The sequence below is a fragment of the Sorex fumeus genome, unplaced genomic scaffold, assembly GCF_029834395.1.
Source record: "Sorex fumeus unplaced genomic scaffold, SorFum_2.1 ptg000122l, whole genome shotgun sequence".
Classification (NCBI taxonomy): Eukaryota; Metazoa; Chordata; class Mammalia; order Eulipotyphla; family Soricidae; genus Sorex; species Sorex fumeus.
The window spans coordinates 34,943,849-34,953,989 of NW_026606179.1; the positions used below are offsets into that span (position 1 = coordinate 34,943,849).

The following is a 10,141-nucleotide window of genomic DNA, read 5'->3' on the forward strand; positions in this document are numbered from 1 at the left end:
TTAGCAATGCCCTCCTGTCCTTCACCAACTACAGGACCAATATGACTGCCCTCCGACATCCTGATGGATCTATCACATCTTCCAGAAGGAAAATGGAGAGGATTATCCGTGACTTCTACTCAGATGGCTTCAATAGCCGCATCCACCTGCCCACATACCAAGTTCCACAGGATGGATGTGTTGTTCCCAGCATCTCCTTTCTGAGGTCCGACATGCCATTTCATTGGTAAAGAAGCAAACAGGACCCAGCCCAGACAAGGTTAGACCCAAACACATGAAGAATCTGCCATCAGGTCTCATCAATACATTGGCTCAGCTTTTCACACACTACCTGTCCGAATGCAAGGTTTCATCCCAATGGAAAACCAGCAGGACTGTACTACTGTATAAGAAAGGAGATGTCCATGACATTGGCAACTATTGCCCGATCTGCCTGTTGTCTGTTGTCTACAAACTGTTAACTTGAGTCATCCTGACTAGGATTAGTCATCCTGAGAAGGACAACCATGTAAGCAGAGCAAACCGGGATCCAAAAAGGGTACAGCACAATCGACCATATCCACACGATAACCAAGTTCATTGAGGTTTATCAGGAGTTCAAGATGCTGCTCTGTCTAACATTCACTGATTTAAAGAAGGCCTTTGATTCTGTTGAGATTAAAGTGGTCACCAAAGCCCTAGCCAAACAGGGCATTAAAACTCATGGTGTCTCACTAATAAAAATTTAAAAAAAAACTCAATACATCAGGATTCTCCATGAGCTGTATTACGGATTCACTACCAGGATCTCACCATTCTACAAGGAAGTGATCATCCATGTCAAGAGAGGGGTTCGGCAGGGTCATACCATCTCACCGAAACTCTCCAGTGCCACCCTTGAAAACATCGTGCAATGACTGGAATGTGAAGAAATGGGAGTGAAGAGACGGTTGGCAACTACACCACCTCCACTTCACTGATGACATCGTTCTAATAGCACCAAACATTATCCAAGAGGCACAAATGCTGACTGAATTCAACTGTGAGCGTGGAAAGGTCGGAATATAGCTGAATCTCATGAAGGCAATGTTTATGAAAAACGGTCTCGTGCTCGCTTCAGCAGCACATATACTAAAATTGGAATGATACAGAGAAGATTAGCATGGCCCCTGAGCAAGGATGACACGCAAATTTGTGAAGCGTTCCATATTTTTATGTCTCATCAAAAAGATCATACACCATGACCAAGTAGGACTCATCCCAGGGATGCAAGGATGGTTTAACGTTCGGAAATCAATCAACATAATCCATAATATCAACAAAAGAAAAGATAAAAACCATATTATCATATCAATAGATGCAGAGAAAGCATTTGACAAGATCCAGCACCCCTTTATGATGAAAACCCTAGCCAAAATGGGTATAGGGGGACTTTCCTCAATATAGTTAAAGCCATCTACCACAAGCCTACAGCAAGCGTCATCCTGAATGGGGAAAAAAAAACTGAGAGCCTTCCCTCTAAGATCAGGGATGAGCCAAGGATGCCCACTCTCTCCACTGCTGTTCAATAGAGTACTGGAAGTACTTGCAATAGCGATTAGGCAAGAAAAAGATATTAAGGGCATTCAGGTAGGAAAGGAAGAAATCAAGCTCTCTATTTGCAGATGATATGATACTAGACTTAGAGAATTCTATAACCTCCACCAAGAAACTCCTAGAAACAATAGACTTGTATAGTAAAGTTGCAGGCTATAAAATCAATACCCAAAAGTTCATGGCTTTCCTATATGCAAACAGTGAGAGAGAAGAAAGCAACATAAAGAAAAAATCCCGTTCACATTTGCACCCCAGAAAATCAAGTACCAAGGAATCAGCTTAACTAAGGAAGTGAAGGAACTGTACAAAGAAAACTACAAAATGCTACTTCAGGAAATAAAAGAGGACATGAGAAAATGGAAAGATATCCCCTGCTCATGGGTCGGGAGAATTAACTTGTCAAAATGGCAATACTTCCCAAAGCATTGTACAAATTCAATGCAATTCCTATAAGGGTACCCATGACATTCTTTAAAGAAATAGAGCAAACACTCCTGAAATTCATATGGAACAATAAGCCTCCACGAATAGCTAAAGCAATTCTTGGGAAAAAGAAAATGGAAGGAATCAACCTCCCTAACTTCAAACTCTATTACAAAGCAGTAATTATTAAAACAGCATGGTACTGGAACAAAGGCAGAGCTGCAGACCAATGAATGGAACAGGGTTGTATATACTGACATCTCCCCTCAATCATATGATCATCTAATCTTTGATAAAGGAGCAAGAAATGTGAAGTGGAGTAAGGAAAGCCTCTTTAATAAACTGTACTGGCAAAACTGGATGGCTAAAAGCAAAAAAATGGGCTCAGAACTCTACCTAACACCACGTACAAAAGTAAGATCAAAATGGATTAAAGACCTCAACATCAGTCCGGAATCCATAAGGTACATTGAAGACAAAGTTGGCAAAACCCTCCATGACATTGAAGCTAATGGTATCTTCAAAGATGTCATGCCACTGGCCGAGCAAGTGAAAACAGAGATAGATAAATGGGACTATCTTAAACTAAGAAGCTTCAGCACCTCCAAAGAAACAGTGACCAAAAATACAAAGACAGTCTACAGAATTGGAAAGGATATTCGCCAAATAAACATCTGACAAGGGGCTGATATCAAGGATATATAAAGTACTGGTTGAACTCCACAAGAAGAAAACATCCAACCCTGGGGGTGGGGCGAGGAAATGAACAGAAACTTTCTCAAAGAAGAAATCCGAATGGAAAAAAGGCACATGAGAAAATGCTCTACATCATTAATCATCAGGGAGATGCAGATCAAAACCACAATGAGATACCATCTCACATCTCAGAGACTGGCCCACATCCAAAAGAACAAAAGCAATCGATGCTGGCACGAATGTGGTGAGAAAGGGACACTCCTTCACTGCTGGTGGGAATGCCAACTGGTTCAGCCATTTTGGAAAACAGTATGGACGATTCTCAAAAAATTAGAAATTGAGCTCCATTTGACCCAGTGATACCACTCCTGGGAATATATCCCAGAGAGGCAAAAATGTATAGTCGAAATGACATCTGCACTTGTTTGTTCATTGCAGCACTCTTTACAATAGCCAGAATCTGAAAAAAACCTGAGTGCCCGAGAACAGATGACTGGTTAAAGAAACTTTGGTACATCTACACAATGGAGTACTATGTAGCTGTTAGAAAAGATGAAGTCGTGAAATTTACATACAAGTGGTACTACATGGAAAGTATCGTGCTAAGCAAAATGAGTCAGAAAGAGAGGGATAGACATAGAAAGATTGCATTCATCTGGGAGACATAAAGTAACAAAATAGGAGATTAATACCCAAGAATAGCCGAGATCAGCACCAGGAGGATTACCATGGCTTAGAGGCCAGCCGGGCTTTCTAGGGGAAAGGGAAGCTCAGATAGGGAAGGGAGAACCAGATAAAGCGTGTTTGGAGGATCCTCCCAGGATGGGAGATGCATGTTGAAAGTAGACTATAGACCGAACATGATTGCCACTCAATGCCTCTTTTGCAGACCACAATAACCCAAAGGAGAGAGAACAAAAGAGAATGCCCTACCACAGAGGCAGGGTGGGATGGGGGCATGGGGATCGGAGGGATACTGGGATCCATGGTGGTGGAAAATGGGCACTGGTGGAGGGACGGGTATTTGATCATTTTAAAATCGAAACCCAAGCACAAATATTTGTAAGTCTACAACTTGACCTCATGCTGTTTCACTAATAAGAATTCATAAAAAAAAAACTGGTCTCATTCCTGATGTTCCATTCGCTCTCAACAGAAGAAACATCTCCGAATGCAATAGTTATGTGTCAAGAAGTCAGCATGACAAATGACCTGGCACCTGAGTTGTGCAGGAGGATGAGAGCGGCTTGGAACAACTTCAAGAGTATTGAAGAAATAGCTAAGAGGATGAAGAACCTCCGGCTCCAGGCACCTCTTTTTGATTCCACTGTTCTTCCTGCATTAACACATGCTTCCGAGACCTGGGCCCTACAGAAACAGGATGAGAACGCAATTTGGGTCTCCAAAAGAGAAATCGAAAGGGCTATGCTTGGAGTATCACGCTTCACTCAGGTGAGAGAGGAATCCAGAGTTCCGACCTCTATCGACAATCAAGAATCAGGGAGGCTGTCTTGTTTGCCAAGGCGTCAAAAATCAGATGAGCTGGACACATAATTCGATTTGGAGACAACTACTGGACTAGTGCTTGTTGAGCAAATTGTATAAAACTATGAATGTAGCATTGCTTTTTCTACTCTATAGAATTTCTGATTTCTGCTGAGATCCAGACCAGATACATATATATGTATATATGTATATATACATATATATAATTCTCTAGAATCCTTTAGTATTTTTTATCTGATAATTTAACAATAATGCATTTTTCTTTTTCTGTATTTTATTTTGTTATTTAGGTGTTAATGTTGGATTTCTAGATCCTATGTTTAGTTTTTATAGTTTCAGGAAGTTCTCAGTTATTATTTCGTTAAAAGAAACATAGGATAATAAGAAACACTAGAAGGCAAGGAAAGAGGAAAACAAAGTGTCTTTTCTTTTTCTGGTGGAGTCTGACATCTCCTGAAGTGTCTCTTTATCTTTTCTAAATCTCATTTCTCCTTTTTCATTTGAACAATTATTAGAATTTCTTCTTCAATCTCACTCTTTACTTGCAATAACGAGTCTATTTGTAAGTTTTCTATGATTGTTTTCATTCCACTTATATTTTTCATATTGTACCAACCATCTTTTGTAAAAAAATGAATTTAATATCTTTAATAAAGAATTCTCTTACTCCTGAATTTCTTATCTCTGAAATCTTAATGTTAATGTGTATTTTATGTCATTGAATTTTTTATAAAGTTGATTTAAGGTAATTATCCATTTCAGAGATTCATTTCAGAGATTTTTCTCTTTTTCTATTTTTGCATTTTCTTGAATTTTCCAATAGAAGGGTGCTTGGCTTTGGATGTGAGGAGAAAGAGACTCTTTTTCATTGTTGGTCTGGAATGCTGACTGGTCCAGACTTTTTGGAAAACAATACGGATACTCCTCCAACCTAGAAATTGAGCTTCCATATGACCCAGCAATACCACTTCTGGGAATAATATCCAGGGGATGCAAAAAGAAAGCACTGTAGAAATGATATCTGCACTTGTATTGAAGCACCGTTCACAATAGTCAGATCTGGAAATAACTCCAGTGCCTGAGAACAGACTGGTTAAAAAATCTTGGTACATCTACACAATGGAATACCATGCAGCTGTTAGAAAAGATGAAGTCATGAAATTTGCTTATAAGTGGATGAACATGTATAGTATCATGCTAAGTGAACTTAGAAAGATAGGGATAAGCATAGAATGACTGCACCCATTTGTGGAATATAAAATAACATAAGACTAACACCCAAGGATGGTAGAGACAAGGGGCAGGAGGATTGCTCCACGATTTGAAAACCTATCTCATGGGGGAAAAGGCAGCTGCGATGAAGAAGGGACCACTAAGTCAATAATGGTTGAAGGGATTGCTCGGGATGGGAGGGAAATGGGTGCTGAAAGTAAATTAAGGACCAAACATGATGGCCTCTCAGTATCTGTATTGCAAATCATAGTGACCCAAAGTACAGAGAGAGTTAAGAAGGAAGGTACCTACCACAGAGGCAGAGGGTGGGATGGGGTGGGGATAGCAGGAGGGATACTTGGAACATTGGTGGTGGAAAATGCACACTGGTGGAGGGATGGGTGTTTCATCATTGTATGAATGAAACTCAATCATGAAAGTTTTGTTAACTGTATCTCAAGTTGATTCAGTTAAAAAAAATTTTAACTCTGTGTGTGTGTGTCTCCTTTTTGGCAGGCAGAGGGTGGGGTGCGGGGGTGATGGGTGATGGGAGGGAATCTAGGGACACTAGTGCTGGGAAATGTACACTGGTGGAAGGATGGGTGTTGGAATACTGTATGACTAAAATCCTATCATGAATAGCTTTGCAATGGTCTGTCTCACAGTGATTCAATAAAAAAAGTTTGAAAAAATTTCAAATTAAAAAAATTAAATGGCTAGGATTCAGAATTAATCACTGCACCGAATTTTGGGCAGCTGAGTGGGTCTTCTCCTTAGTCAGGGAGTTCATGGGATCTTCTTGTTGGGTAACTCAGTGATTCTAAAGTCCCTGTTTGTTCTATCATTTATAATATACTTATTTACTTTGCTTAAAAAATAACTAGCACTCCAATTTTTCTTATTCCATCAACACTATAAGCTTTTGGATCCCTACCTTCAAAAATGCAGGTGCTTGTCAGTGAATTTTATGAGATATTGGTGGTTTCTGGTTGTGTTTTAAAAGAATCTTTCTCTGTTGCAATTTATTTCTTCATGCTTTTTCAATAACATTTTTTGTTTGTTTGGGGCCACACCTGGAAGTGCTTAAAGTTTACTCTTGGCTCTGTGCTCAGGGGTCACTCCTGGCAGGCTCAGGGTGCCAGAGATTAAACCCAGGTCAGCTGCATGAAAAGAATACACCATACCTGCTGTACTCTCTCTCCAGTCATCCCATAAATGTATTTTTAATATCTATTTGATAAAAGTTCAGATCCTCTCAATTATAGGTGGTATGTAGTTTTATATGTATGAAATATAGCTATCAAAATCGTTTTTTCTAAACTTCGACCTAGAAATCCTACTTTAATATATATCTTTGAATATTATGAATTTGTCAACAGAGTTAAATATTTAAATGGCCTTGTGTTTAGCAAGAAAAAATCCCAAATGACAATTGAGACCAACTAATTAAATGATGGTACACAACTTATTGAATTGTCAAATTGAAATAATAGAAATTAAAATTTAATGAAAATGACAAATATATTGATGAGCTTTTCAGAGATGGTTATTTTATATAAATATACAAAAATTATTTGCTGTATTTAACCACTTAAAAATAATGTATAAGTATATAATGCATCTAATCTTAATAGCACACAACAAAATTATGACAGTGTTGTGATCATGGCCATTACATATTTTTCTTATTTTATAATTAAATGTTCTATAATGAAAAATTATTACTTTTATCACTAAATATCCTAAAAATATTGTGAAGTTTTAGTTTTAAAATCAGTTATATATTTAAGAATATTTATAAGTATATAAGTACATATATAAATATATTTCATGTGCACTAAAGTGCACTGTATCTTGAGTGTCATTTTAGTGCATTTTGACAAAGACTTGAGTCTCATTATCACCAATGAATGAAGTTATAATTAAAATATGGATTTTTTTTATATAAATTCGTTTGTTCTAAAAATATCTTGCAAGTCCTTTTTACAGTCAAATGCCTCTTTGACTCCAAAACAACTTTCTTTTGCTTTCATGGATTGATTTCTCATCCCAAAATTCATGTTAATATCTTAATCCCTAGCATCTCCAAATGTGAGTGCATTTGAACATAAAGAGGCTGTGAAGGTTAAATAGTCATATAAGTGTATTCTACTCCAACATAATTATGTCCAGGAAGGGGAGTTTGTGACAGTACAGGGCAAAGACTATGTGAATATCTGAGGAAGAAACAACCATCTCCAAGTCAAAAAGAGAGGTCGTAGAGAAAACAACTCTCTCACACCTTGATCTTGAACTTCTAGTTCCCAGAAACTAAAGAAAATAAAATTCTACTTAAGCCACTGAGTTTTGTTTTTTTTGTTGTTGTTGTAGCAAACAAGTCAACTCGTTCAACCACTAAATTTTTATTATATTTTAGAGAGTTTCTATAATGGAATCATATGTATGACTGGCTTCTTTTGCTTAGATTTAGCCTTTGCGTTTTGAGATTTATCATTGTTTTTATATCTGTCTGTAGAACAATATATTATTCAACCAATTGGTGATTTCTTTTCATTTGTGCATAGTGTTTTTATTGCATGGCTACACTATATAAATTTATTTACCCATTCACCAGTATTTATGTTATTTCCTATATAGGACTCTTATGAATAAAGCTTCTATGAAAGATTTTTCTGTAGACAAATATTTTCACCTGTCTTTGTTTTCATGGTAAATATGCTTGACTAAAATTGCTGTATCATAAAAGAATGCTTAACTTTACAAGAAACCACCATGCTGGATACTAAAATGGTAATACCATTTTGCAACCCTTCCAGCAACATATAAAAATTCTAGTTGCTTCACAACTTTCCAAATACTCATTTTCCTCAAATTTAATTTCAGCCATTATAGTGAGAGCATGATATTGTGTCTTGTAGTTTTAATTTACATGTTCTAATGATTAAGAATCACGATCACGATCATCCTGTTGTTCGTCGATTGCCTCGAGCAGGCCCCAGTAACGTCTCCTTCGCCCTAGCCCTGAGATTTTAAAAAGTGCCATATTCAAGGCTCTTTCAGGGTTAGAAGAATGAGACCCATCATTGACACTGGTATTTGGCATATTGGGTATGCCACAGGGAGTTTGCCAGACTCTGCTGTGTGGGCAGGTTACATTCGGTAGCCTGCCAGGTTGTCCAAAGTAAGAATGAGATAATAGAGGTCGTGCAGCTGCGAATGATTAAGAATATGAACTTTTTAAAAATAAATTAGCCATTTGGATATCTAATTTGTGAGCAGACTATTTTTCCCATTACAAACTGGATAATGTCTTTTATTATTGGGTGGTAGGAGATATTTTTATGTTCGAAATGTCTTTGTCAATTTTTCAAACATTTTTTCCTAGCCTATAGTTTTAATTTGTATTTGTACACAAATCTTTTCAAGAGAAAGTGTTTTAAATTTATTTTGTTTTGGAAAAAGAAATGACCAGTAGCATCTCATAAGACTTCAGGAGCATCTGCCTTTCAATATCAGGTCAGCTGATAATATTATTACTTGATTTCTAACACTCTTGTGTCTTGAATTATTTTTTCATTCTATAACCCAAATGACAGAAAAGGCAAATGAGGTGGCTAGGGAGCCGTGCTGGAAAGAAAAGCAAAGCCTGTGTTTCCTGGTTGCTTTCTTGACCTCCAGGAAGAGAAGTGACATATGTGCTAATGCATGTTCTGATGCTTTTCTGGCTTTAAACAGAGAAAGCAAAGCTGTTCTTCTCATTCGTAAGTAACAAAAGTGCTTCTCCGGGTTTAATTTTCTTACATGTTCAAGTGTTTCTTTATCACAAGCAAACAGGAAAACTGAGATTCTAGAAAAGATTCTATTAGAAAAATAGAATTTTCAGGGAATGCAGAAGTGTTTTATTTTTGAACTATGGTACAAACTTATTTCTCTACTCTTCTAGAATTATCAGCTTTCTGCTGTATTCTGCAAACAAATACCATGTCCACTTACCTGATAATTTCTTAAAGTTTTTAGAAACTTTGCACATGTCTTTGCATATGCAGTCACGCTGAAAGTTCTTTGAAGAGATGACCGTGTTTTGTTCATCTTTGTATGTCATAAGTATAAGACAAAACTGACACGGTCAACACAAGTCTAATACAACTGCCACCTAAATAGCCAAATTAATAAATGAAGCAGATTATTATTATTATTATTCAAATTCCAAATTCTTTTAAACCCTTTATGTCTTAGACTTTACTCAATGAAAGTTTTCACTTTAGAGTTGGGAAAATGTGGTATTATTTCTCAAGTACTTCATCCAATTCCTCCACTCATCAGCAGTGTTTCTTGGAAAATATTCTTACTCTCCTTTAAGAGGGCTGGAGCGATAGCACAGCGGGTAGGGCGTCTGCCTTGCACGCAGCCAACATGGCCGACCCGAGTTCGATTCCTCCGCCCCTCTCGGAGAGCCCGGCAAGCTACCGAGAGTATTCGATATGCCAGACACAGTAACAACAAAGTCTCCAATGGAGACGTTACTGGGCCCGCTCGAGCAAATCGACGATCAACGGGAGGGCCTTTACTTACTTACTTTACTTCTTTAAGAATCTCTCTCTTCGGGAAACGCCCTGCCACAGAGGCAGGGTGGGATGGGGGCTGGGGGGGAGAGGGGATGCTGGGGTCTGTGGTGGTAGGAAATGCGCACTGGTGGAGGGATGGGTGTTTGATCATTGTATAATCGAAA

At 37.9% G+C, this 10,141-nt stretch overlaps 1 non-coding gene across 1 annotated transcript; it reads left to right on the forward strand.

Moving 5' to 3' along the window:
• Positions 1-1,086: 1,086 nt before the first annotated feature.
• Positions 1,087-1,193, forward strand: LOC130044634 (U6 spliceosomal RNA). Its single transcript, XR_008795469.1, has one exon. It is a non-coding gene; the product is annotated as a U6 spliceosomal RNA (small nuclear RNA).
• Positions 1,194-10,141: the final 8,948 nt, after the last annotated feature.